Source organism: Delphinus delphis, chromosome 15, assembly GCF_949987515.2.
Source record: "Delphinus delphis chromosome 15, mDelDel1.2, whole genome shotgun sequence".
Taxonomy (NCBI): Eukaryota; Metazoa; Chordata; class Mammalia; order Artiodactyla; family Delphinidae; genus Delphinus; species Delphinus delphis.
Window position 1 is genome coordinate 5421017 of NC_082697.1, and position 11929 is coordinate 5432945.

Sequence of the window (11929 nt, forward strand, 5' to 3'; positions counted from 1 at the left end):
GTGCTGTCAGCACCATTATTATCTCCTTTCGCGGCTGAATAGAGTAAGGCTAGGCTCCGAGAGGTGGTGTAACTTGCACTTTGGTCAACAGCTAATACAGGTGGAGAGGGATTCGTGGCCAGCTCCATCCTGCTCCAAAACAAATGCCTTCTACCCCACTGGCCTCTCCCCTGATGGTTCACTTTTATCCATATCCCCTCAAAAGGTGCGAAACATTCTCCTGCACCCTCCAGTTCCTCAGCCTGTGAGAGTCGGAGGCCCTCCTTAGGGAAGTCCCCAGGACTTAGGGTTTCTTGGAATTGGAAGGAATCGCTTCCCCAGGACAACACAGCGGAGCCTTCTCCCCGCGCATCCACCTGGGCCTGTTGGGGAGGTGCAGCCTCCAGGAAGTCAGCCTGCTGGGGGTTCAGTGTCGTGCTGAGGTCTGATTTCAGCAAGGAAATTGGCCAAGTCAGATGGCAGGATGTCAGAGAAGTTTCCTAAAAATCATGTAGCAAGAGAGGTAGAGAGGTGGGCGACACACCCTCCAGGGAGCAGCCCGGGAAGGCGTGGGGAAGGGGACACCCACAAACGCACGATGTTCCCCGCAGCGCAGGGAATCCGCGCACAACCCAAACTGAGACGGGGATGTGAGCTCTGGTTGGACGAGAAGGTGGAAGATTAATTATCCTCACAGCCATTTACGGCATCTGTATTCGTTTTCCTGTGTCTGATGCAACAATGCAGCATGAACCGGCTGGCTTGAAACAACAGAAATTTATTCTCTCGCAGTTCTGGAGGCGAGAGTCCAAAGTCACGCCATCGGCAGAGCCTCTGTCCCTCCGCAGGCTCTGGGGTAGGGTCCTCTCCTGGCCTCTTCTGGTGGCCCCAGGGGTCCTGGGCTTGTGGCTGCCTTGCTCCAGTCTCTGTCTCCATCGTCACATGGCTTCTCCCTGTGTGTCCCCTCCTCTTCTAAGGACACTCGTCATTGGACTTGGGGTCCACCCTGATCTAGGACGACTTCATTTTGAGATCCTTAACTTAATTCCATCTGCAAAGATCCTTTTCCCAGTAAGGTCACAGGCTCCAGGTGTACATAGCTTTTGGGAGCCACCCTCAACCCGCTACTAAGCCCTTCCCGTGTACCAGATGCTAAACGCGCAAGGGAGGGCTTCCCGGGCATGGTCTCATTTGCAGGCACTGTTTTGTATATGAAAACATGAGATCCGGAGAAAACAGTGAGTTGGCTGTGAAGCTGCAGCTGTGTCGGTTGAAGTCATTGCCTGGGGGTTCCTTCACCACCAAGTAAGGGGGGCGGGGAGGGAGGGAGCTTGCAATGACACATTCACTACCCTTTTGAGACGTTTTATGGGAGGAAAACGTTGCACACCTACACGCATACAAGTTTGAAAGCCGAGCATCTGGTCATTTTACAGATGGGGAAACCGAGGCTGGGATGGCTGGAGGGAGGATGACCGGAAGCCAGAGAATCAGAGTGACAGCCTCTGAGCCCAGGTGAGGTTGGCTGACCCCCGGGGGCATTTCATCCTGCCTGGAGCCTGGTCTCAAAAGGACATCCTCAAACACCTCCCAAAACTTTGGTTGAGAGGCTTCCAAGAGAAAATCCACGTCTGAAGCCTTTTTCCTCACACTCCTGGGCTGAACCTGTGTCCGAGCAGATCCAGGCCTGCTTCTCGGAGCAGAGTGGAGGCAGGCGCTCCACAGACGGCATCTGTTTGCACTCCTGGAATAAGCTTATCTTGCAGAGATTAAATCCGCTCTCAGGGCTGAATTAAAGTTTGATGAAAGATATTTCTTAATGCCTTGCTGGCCTTCCAGAGCCCCGTGGGAGACAAAGTCCTTCAGAATTCCTTCCCATGAGCCCCTAACCTCCCCAAATCAAACAGGCATGTCATCCAAGGTAGGGCGCACCAGAAGCGGCCGGAAGAAAAACACAAGTTTTATTCCGGTGGAAAGTTTGGCATCTCCACTACCAGGATTAAAATTCTGGCCCTGTTTCAGACTAACTGAGGAGCAAAGGCTATTTTCATTCGTTTATTCATCCATTCATTCATCCGCAAGAATTTGCTGAGGGCCTACTTAGCCCTGGGGCTCGCATGACCTCACTGTCTAGAGGGAAGGTGGACAGTAAGCCAATAATCACACATCCACACGATCACGCCATGGGAGCATTGAGGGAGAGGCGCGGGCTGCTGCAGGGTGGGACAGGCGGAGCTGACAGACACTGTTGGGAGGGAGACCCTTCCCAGAGGAAGTGACACTTGAAATGAAACTTTAAGGACAACTAGGACGGACCCGGGGGAAGTGGACCTGCGGACAGGGGAGCCATCCAGGCGTGGGAACCGCACGTGCAAAGGCCTTGAGGTGGGAGGACGCCGAGGTAGGAGGGCCTGAAACAGCCCAGGGGAAAGGGGTGTGTGGACCACAGGTGGGAACTCAGGTGTGTGCTGGGGTGGGCGGGGCCAGAGCACGGAGGGGCTTGGATTTAATTCTGGAGACAAGCAGGAGCATTTGGAGCATTTATTTTAAATTAAGCTTTTAATTTTTAGATAATTGATCCCCATGCAGGGGTAAGAAATAATTCAAAGAGATCCTATGTACCTTGACTTAGTTTGCCCTGGTGCTAACACCTTGCAAAACTATAGTGTAACATCACAACCTGGATGCTGACGTGGCTACGAGCCACCCATTTTATTCAGATTCCCCAGTGTGCTTGCACTTGTGTGTATGTGTGTGTGTGTGTGTGCGTGTGTGTATTTGTGTAACTGTGTGTGTACATGTGTATGTATGTGTATACATGCATGTGTTTGGTTCTGTGCAGTGAGTAAGCTCCTGGGGCTACTCACACATTCAATTACCATTTCATAGAAAAAGCAAATAGCTTGTAAACATGAAAATACGACAGATGGGGTTGAAGTCCCCAACGACCGCTCCCATGACTGGTCCCTGTTGCCGTCCCTCAGAGTGACCCTTGGAGATGACTTTGCTGTGGAGACCTCCACAGCTCTGAGAGACAGATGTACACACCTCCACACTTTGGGTGGAAAGATGTAGTATTATTAGTTTTCCAGGATGGTTAACAAGTAAAAGCAATGCCATGTGGATATCATGTAGCCCGTGGTAGGATGTGACAGGAAGGGTAGTTCACCTCTGTGGTTTTCTTCCCAGAAACGCCAAACCCTGGTCTAACCACGAGGAAAACATCAGGCAGACCCAGATCGCAGGTCATCTCACAAAACACCTGAGCTCTACTCCCCAAAATGGCCAAGATCACCGAAAACGAGGAACAATGGAGAAACTGTCGCAGACCAGACGGCTAAGAAACATGAGTGCTAAATGCAAAGTACATCCTGGATGCGATCCTGACGCGGACACGCTGTGGGCTCGAAATCAAGTCTAGCCTTGGGTGAGTGATGATGTACCGGGGTTGATGAAGAGCCCCGGTCACGTAGAATGACAGCGTTACGGGAAATTCAAACTGAGTGAGGGACGTATGCAAACACTGTGCTATCTTTGCAACTTTTCTTCAGAGTTCAAGGGCACCCCTTGAAGTTCTCAAGGGGCCCCAGGGAGCTTATACATACAAAAGAATACAAAGCCCAAAATTCAAGTTTCCTTTCCAATCTTCTACCGCAAACCCACTCCCCAGTAGCTAAAACATGATATGTGATTTTCCCCGCCTTCAGTTCTTTTAAAAGAATCTTCCAATGCCCGATGATAAACCCATCTTTGCAGAGGAGCCCTAAATCAGGGCGGGGTCTCTGGAAAGATCCACACTTGGTCATACTTCAAATATGACCGTAAAACCCACATAGTCGGAGCTTCTGCCGGGAACCAGGCCCTCTGCCTCCTAACCCCAGCCCACCAAGCAGGAACTGTCATTAGCCCATTCTCAAGAGGAGGAAACTGAGGCCCTGAGTCCCAGCCATCAGTGATGGGGTTGGGATTCGGTCCTAGGACTCCAGTGGCAAAACCTGTACCAGTCACTACCACACAGCATCACCCCCACCCCCTGGGGCTTCTCTCCCACAGAGTACATGCCCCCTTCTTCCCCTCCTTCCTCCCTCCCTCCCTCCTTCCCTTCCTTCCTCTCTCTCTCCCTCCCTCTCCACCTCTCTTTCTTTTTTCCCTTTTCCACTTTCTTTCCTTCTCTCTCTCTCTCTCCCTAGACCAGCAGCATTAACACCACCAGAACGTGGACTGTAAGGAAACCCTGGGACACTGGTGGGCACATACAGTCCGGAGAGTTCTGCTCAGAGCTTCTCCCCTCATAAGGGACACTAAGGAGAGGTTCCTGGGCCTGTTTCACTCCAGATGCCGTGTCGGGCCGGGGCAGAAACTCGAGGAGGCTCCACGACCGGGCTCCAGGACGTTTGGGTCTCACACTTCAGCCAGGCACTCAGTTGGCACCCTCCCTCCTCTTTGTAGCCCAGGAAATGGCTTTAAAAAACTCCGTAGAACCCAGCCCTGGGAACCCTGGCTTGGCCGGGGCCTCGTGTCCCCAGGGAGGCCACTCTGCCAGCCCAGGCGAGGTCCAGGCTGGCTCCCGGTACTAACAAGACGTGGCCCCCAGATGGGTCCCACGGGTGGCCAACCCCAGCCCAATGATGCAGCCATGGATCCCGAGCACCTCAAAGTCTTGCACCGTCCCCAGCACAGAGCAAGCCCTGGGGAAGGGAGATTGCCAAGGGGCGGAGGATGTGGACCCAGGACACGCTCGTCTCTCCTCCGACCTCTGTAGCAGAGACCTCTGCCCTTTGTGGGCAGGAAACGGCTGCTAAGGGTCTGGGCTCTGCAGCCTGGATTCAGGGCCGTCTCAGCCTGTTGCATGTCTCCCGGCCTCTGTAAACTAGACTGACGATCGTTTCCATCCCCTGGGGGTGTTGTGAGGACTAAGTGAGATGCCGCAGCAAGAGAGGTCAGCCTGGCACCGGCTCAGACTCGATGAATCTATGGCCGGAAAAAGGTCGAAAATTAAAGAAAAAGCTGGAGGATCAAAAATGGGGTGCAGCGGAGCAGCTCTGAGGGGGCCCCTGAACCAGAATGAATGAACCGCCCCCAGCAGGGCCACATCAATGAGATAGCTCTCAGGAGGAAGCAGACATTGGAGAATGTTTGCGAGAAACAGGGGCTCTTCCCACGGTGGCGGGGGGGGCAACCTCAGGGCCCCGGCCAGCCCCATAATCCAAGGGCAGGGCCCAGCGAGAAAAGGAAATTCGGGGCCCGGCCCTTGTTCAAAACGTATTGAGAATTTCCCAACAGTGAGAGCAGAGCACTGAACCAAGCGTGGGGTCCTTTAGGGTTCGAGCACCTGTGTGACTACCCAGGTCACACGCTCCTGAAGCCAGCCTTTGCTCAGGGGTCTCTCAGCCTTCAGAGAGCGAAATGTGGAGACCGCTGTTAACAGATGCCTTGACCCAAGCAGCCTGGCCACCCCTGCTCCCACCTCCCCCAATAGCTCCCCAGTGGTCAAAGTGCAAATCGATCTAGAGGTCAGAGTGGCCCACGCCATTATCAAGAGGGGCAATGGGAGGAGGGGAGGGGACTCTGGGAAAAGTCAAAGTGTCACCATGCAGCTCCAGGAGATAAGCCAATCAGAGGCCGTCAGCCAGCGGCTGCCGGACATCTGCCGCGATGCCAGAAATGGCTTTGCTCTGGTTCCCGTGGTCTTGGAAGAAAATCACCTCACACACAGGGGACGCCTGCTCCATTGCCGGCAGTGGGTGGGCACTTTGAGTTCCTCCTCCCCCAGGCACACTGCAGGATGGAGCCAGCATCTGATGGGACTACGGAGCACAGGGACGACCTTCTCAGGACATCCCTGGGATGCCTCTGGCCACTGGCAGCCAGAGCAGACCTTCAGCCTGCAGACTCGTGGAGATGCTCCTGCCTGAGGACCCGGGACCTGCTGGAGGCCTTCAGATGGGGACGCACAGAGGGAGGGAAGGAGGTGGGCCCCTCAGAACAAAACAGAGGACCCTGGCATTGGTGACCCTGCAGAACAGCCAGGGCCCTGCGGCGGGGCGGGGGCGTGCGGGGAGGCCGAGCCACAGGAGGAACCTGGGAGTGCACGACGGGGGATTACCTCACCTCACCCCACCGCGAGGCAGTGCCAGCAGAGGTGGCCGCAGACAGAGGCCAGGCCCCGTTCTCAGGGTGTCCCGACTCCGGGGTGATTGCAGACGGGCAGCGCCCCCCAGCAAGCATGCCCCACACCCTGCACAAGTTCTCCCAATAGACACGGAGAAACCTCAGAGCCCAGCGACGTGGCCACCCCCTACGCTGCTCCGTGCGGGCTCAACCAACCTGTCGCTATCAGAACCTACATCCTGCAGAGAAAGAGCCTGAGGGTCAGAGAGGAACTGTCTCTCCGGGGTCACACAGCTGATCAATGGCAAAAGCAGTATTTAACCCAGATTTGAATCACATTCACATTCTTCTACCTTTGAAATGAGGCTTTGAGCCCAGCAAGGGCATCTCTCCCCTCTGGCACAGGTGAGCAGAGTCCGTCTTTCTTCCTACCGCAGCCCAGAGAGGACGCGACTCCGGGCGGAGTGCCTGGTGGGGAGAAGCATGCCGCAGTGGAAGCAGGAGGCATCACTTGACTCAATTCTTCTAAGTCAAATAAAACTTGATTTTTGGAGGGAAGTGCTGGGCTCCTCCCCCACTGCAGGGCAGCTTCACACGCGGGCACGGCCAGGGAGGCGCGCAGCCCCGAGCTCAGAAGGGCCTGTGCTCGGTTTGATACTCTGCTGTCTTGAAACTCTTAAGTTTTTAAACAAAGGTCTTCATCTTCACTTTGCACTGGGCCTCACAAATTTGATTGCCCATACTGCCCCAGTGTCCCAGGTATCATGAAAAGCCAGGGTCCCTCCCCAGGTGGAACATTCCAGGTACTGGCTGCACTCTCCCCACACGTTGCCCTGATGCACCCATCGTCGAAGCCCACATGGCCACCTGAAGGAGGCAGATCTGCAGCCTCTGCTGGGCCGGAGCTGGAGCCCCTGAGATGGGTCAGACCTCGCCACGTGGCCCAAGGAGACAGTGCCCCCGGGTGTTCCTGCTATCTACCCCCCGCCATCACAGCAGGGAATTGGCCACGCCTCCTCCCCTTCCCAGAAGTCCCCCTCTCCCCCGGGGATGGCTGTATCCCCTTTGCCCCCTGAGTTCTTCCCTCCATCCACCCACCTCAGGGAGCGCCCACTGACTCACACAGACGCATGCAGTGGCTTTAGAATTTCCCCTCAGTTGGCTTCTTGCCCCTGGCTGGTGTGGGACGTGGGTGTTCACACCTCTCCCCCCTGGTTTTGTCTCATCAAATGCAGAGACAGCTATGGTCTCTGACATCGCTCTCTGTCCCCCCCTCCCATGCCCCGGTATGCATCCCCACATCTTCTGGAAACAGCACTTAGAATTTTCTTACAGGACCCTCTCTGCCCCACTGGATTCCCTATGGTTTGGGCAGGGGAACCCCATTCCCAGGGTCCAAGGGTGGACGTGTGACTCGGGCCTGGCTCATCCGCTTAGTCCATCCTCTAGGCCTCGGCGACTGATTCACCGATAGGAACATGCCCCAGAACAACCCAGTCTGAGTTAATTCTGTGAAACCGTTGGAAAGAAATAATCTGCGTTTCTATTGGAAGGGGAGGTGGGCGGCTGTAAATCTTGAGCTGCCAGGAGCTGACTGGAAGGGAAGACAGAGCCAGAGATGGAGAGAAATCAAGTCCCGAGGACAGCATTTGATCTCCTGGATCCAGCTGTGCCTGAAGCCAGACCATTTCAGTTACATAAAAATTATTTTTCTTAAGTCAGTTGAGGCAGGTTTTGTGTCACTCGTGACAGAGAGAGCCCTGAGCAGTATCCCGTCTCTCTCTGTTGGGAAGGATACAGCCACGCAGGAGCAGGCTCCACACTTGGCTCTCAAACACAGTGTCCAGGACTTGGAGAAACTCCCAAAGCTGTCCAAAGGAATGCTTTGGAATGGAGCCTGTGCCTCTCACTGACATTTCTTTCTAAGGCAGTTTGGCCAGGAGTCCTTCCAGACAGCGCTCTTGTCTCCCCGGGCAACACAGCAGAGCCCACATCCCTTGCGGGTGGCAGAGCACTGTCTCCCTGGTGCAGGCACCCGGCCTAATTCCCTGCCCTTGAACGTGGGCAGCACTGTGAATGGGACGGAATATCCATCCCAGGAGGAAGTTACTAACTAGTTGACTTGGAGTTTCTCGAAAGGGAGATTACCTAGGGTGGACCTGATCTAATCAGGTGAGCTCTTAAAAGGGACCCGGACCGTCTGAAATCAGAGCTTGAAAGTGTGAGAGGGCCGAAGGAGGAGGTCACATGGTAAGGACCTGGGAGCTCCCAGGTCCCTCAGAAACTGAGAGCAGCTCCCAGCCAACAGCTAGTGGGACAAAGGCATCTCAGTTCTGAGTTAGCCAACAACTTGAGGGAGCTTGAAGATGAGCCTTCAGATGAGAACGCAGGCCAGCCGGCTCCATGGCTGCAGCCTCGTCAGACCCTGAGCACAGAGCTCGGCTAAAACGTGCCGAATCCTGACCCGCGGACACCCCGAGTGCTCTTTCAGCCGCTAAGTTTACGGTACTTTGTTCCACAGCTTTGAAGACTAACACACCTCTCCTCTGCCTGGCTCACCCCTTCTCTTCGTTCAGGTCTCTGCTCAAATGTCACCTCCGCAGAGGCCTTCCTGACCACCTCTTTGCACCCATCCCATCAGCCTCCAGTCTCTAATAACCCACTTTAATGGTCTTTCTAGCCCTTCCACCTGCCACAGCACGGACACCACGTGCTTGCTGACTTCTTATCAGTCTCCCCTTCGGACATGGAACTCCAGGAGAGGAAGCATGGCCTGACCCAGGCTGGCGGAGAACCCAGCGCAGGAGAAGGCCTGCCTCGACATTGGTTGAACAAATGAATGAGCGAGTGAACGAACGAATGAACGAACAAGCAAGTGAATGAAGAACCAGCCGACTTTCGCTGCTCAGGAGCCCTGCCGAGCTGCAGCTCTTGTGGGGAGCAGATAAGAATGTGGTTTCCAAATTTCCGGTTCCCCTTGAGCGGCCGAAGCGCTCCCCGTGACCTCTGCGGCTGGCCGGGCCGAGAATCCCCTCCCAAAGCACGAGCAAACTCAGGGTCAGCAGGCTTCTTCCCAGAGCCGAGGCGCTCAGGCTGTGTCCCCGCGCTAGCACTGCTCCCAAGAGTGTGCGGCCCTGTCAGCTGAGCTCTCCGTGCCTCGGTCTTCTTATCTACAAAATGGGTACAAGAGTTTACCTGGCTCCCAAGGCTTTCTGAGGATTAAATGAACTCATTCGTACCCAGGTTGAGAACGGTCCCTAGCCGGTGCCCAGCAAGCTTTGACAGGTATTATCATGGAAACAAACTTGCAGCACCACCGAGAAGGGTGGTCTTCTATCAAGAACCTCCACCCTTTCTTGGGGCAAGCTGCAGCGTCTGACTGGCCCCATCTGGGGCGTGGCCAAGCCAGAGCAGAGGGCACAGCAGACTGTTAGCACGGTAACGCCCCAGGGCCACGGGTGGAGGGGCTGTGCTAGCGTCAAGGGGGTCGGTGTACCACGTGATGCCTCACCTCTGGGGGGTTGCCAGGGAGGAGCCCTGGTCCTCCACTTTCCTGCCCTGAACTGACCCTGAGTCTCCCCACCCGCACCGCCAACTTCACTGAGCAGGAAACAGAAGTGTCCAGGCCCCCAGCCAACAGGCCAAAGAAACACAAGCCTTTGGGGAGGGCAAGGAGCTGAGTGCCGAGGGCAGAGGGCCACCAGGCCCGGGGCTGTGAGGCTCTGGGTGACCCTGGAGAAAGGCAGACACCTGCCAGGCCCGGACATGTGTCCCAGCCTTCCACTGGCGGGGGCAGGGCCACGAGTACTCCTGGGAAATGGTGAGATGTGCTGGCCACAGTCCCATCTCTTGCTGGCTCCCACCCCGGGCTCCCCCAATCCACCCCCTCCTTCCCCCTCCCACTGGGTCCCAAGGCGCCCGGCAGAGCAGAAGTGTCCTGGAAACAAAGCGTTGACAGCACATTACCCCAACAGACCGTGATGCCCTGTCTCACTCCGGCTGCCAGTACACTTCATCACCTGGCCCCAAAAGTGAGCCGCCCAGACTTCGGAAGCTGTGCTTGGCGCCCTCCGAGGAAATAATTCCCGACTAACGGGCCAGCAAATCGACCGCGGCCAAGTGGAACTTAGGATCTCGCAACCTTCAAGTGACATCCAAGCAAGAGCCCTCATGGGCTCCCTGAGAGAATCTGCTCCCCCTCTGCCCGGCCCCAAGCCTCCCTGCCCCTCTCTGCAGCCAGTTGGTCACCCAGGAGAGACATCACCACCCCTGATGGAGCAGTGCTGATGGACAAGAGCGGCCCATGTCCACGGACAGCCGAATGTTGGCAGATCCGAAATCGTCCCTGAGGCCATGAGGGCAGCCGCCCGTGTAGGTCGGCTAATTGGCCACAGGAAACCCAGGAGCTGGGCCACAGCCACACAGAGTGAGGAAATGGGGCCCGTGGGAGAGGAAAGCACATGTGTCACCAGCAGCTGCTGGGCCTCAGTTACGCAAAGTTAGCTGAGTGGGCTTCCCGCCCTCTGCGTTACGTAACTCTTTCTCTGACCCTTCAGGAGGGAGGCTCGCACCTCAGCCCAACCTTGGAGTCACCTGGGAAATGCAGATGCCAGGGTCCACTCCAGAGATTCCAAGGCAACTGGTCTGGGGTGTGGCCTGGGCATCAGGATTTTAAAAGCCCTTCAGATGACTCCAAAGGCAGCCAGGGTTAAGAACACAGGCTCCAGGTTCAGAGGCAGAGCCATGGCCCACGAGCCTAAAGGCTGGACCCCACGCAACCGCAAGGATCACAGAGTCTTAAGGTGTGAGCCGAGCCCTGGAGTTGTGCAGTCCACAACTTGTGCGACTGGACACAGCAGCCCTGTTGGGGGCAGGGGAGAAACTGAGCAACCAACCCTCTTTGTTGATATATAACAACATGGAGTTTCTTCTGTTTGTCCAGGGAATTTGTACTCAATACCTCTAACCCTCTAACGGTCTTGGGAGGGAGACAGAAAACCAAGAATCTAACAAGTGAATATATAACAACAAATTTGATAAATGTGTGTGATGCAAAAGGCCAATAAGGTAACTATGGGAGGAAAATAGTGGTCCCCCAACCTTGTCCAACCCCGATCCCAGATTCTGTAAATTTGTTAGGTTACGTGGCAAAGGGCAGTTAAGGCTGCAGATGGAATTGAGGTTACTAAACAGCTGACCTTTTTTTGTTTCACATACCATACTAGATTTTTTCCCTTAATTTTAAACGTTAGGTACAGTTGGGATGTGTGACAATTTCATGTGCACAGACTGGAAGCTCTTAAAACTGTGGAGTCACTTAGGCAGGAAACAGAAATATATGAGAAATTAGAAAATGAATGAAAACATCTAGGCAAATTAGAAGGACCCACTTTTAAGGGAACAAGTTAAAGATTTTTTGAGAAACTTCTACTCATTTTAGGGACTTCCCTGGTGGTGCAGTGGTTAACTCTCCGTGCTCCCAATGCAGGGGGCCCGGGTTCGATCCCTGGTCAGGGAACTAGATCCCACATGCATGCCGCAACTGAGAGTTCGCATGCCTCAACTAACAAGCCTGCCTGCTGCAACTAAGGAGCCCACCTGCCACAACTAAGGAGCCCGCCTACCACAACTAAGGAGCCCACCGGCCACAACTAAGGAGCACACCTGCCACAACCAAGACCTGGTGCAACCAAATAAACAAAATAAACATATTCTTTTAAATTTCTACTCACTTCATTTTCTATTTCAGGTTACATTGAGAAAATCTTTTAAAATTTTTTATTAGTTAATTTTTAACTGAGGTATAATTGACACACATTATATTCGTTTCAGGTGTACA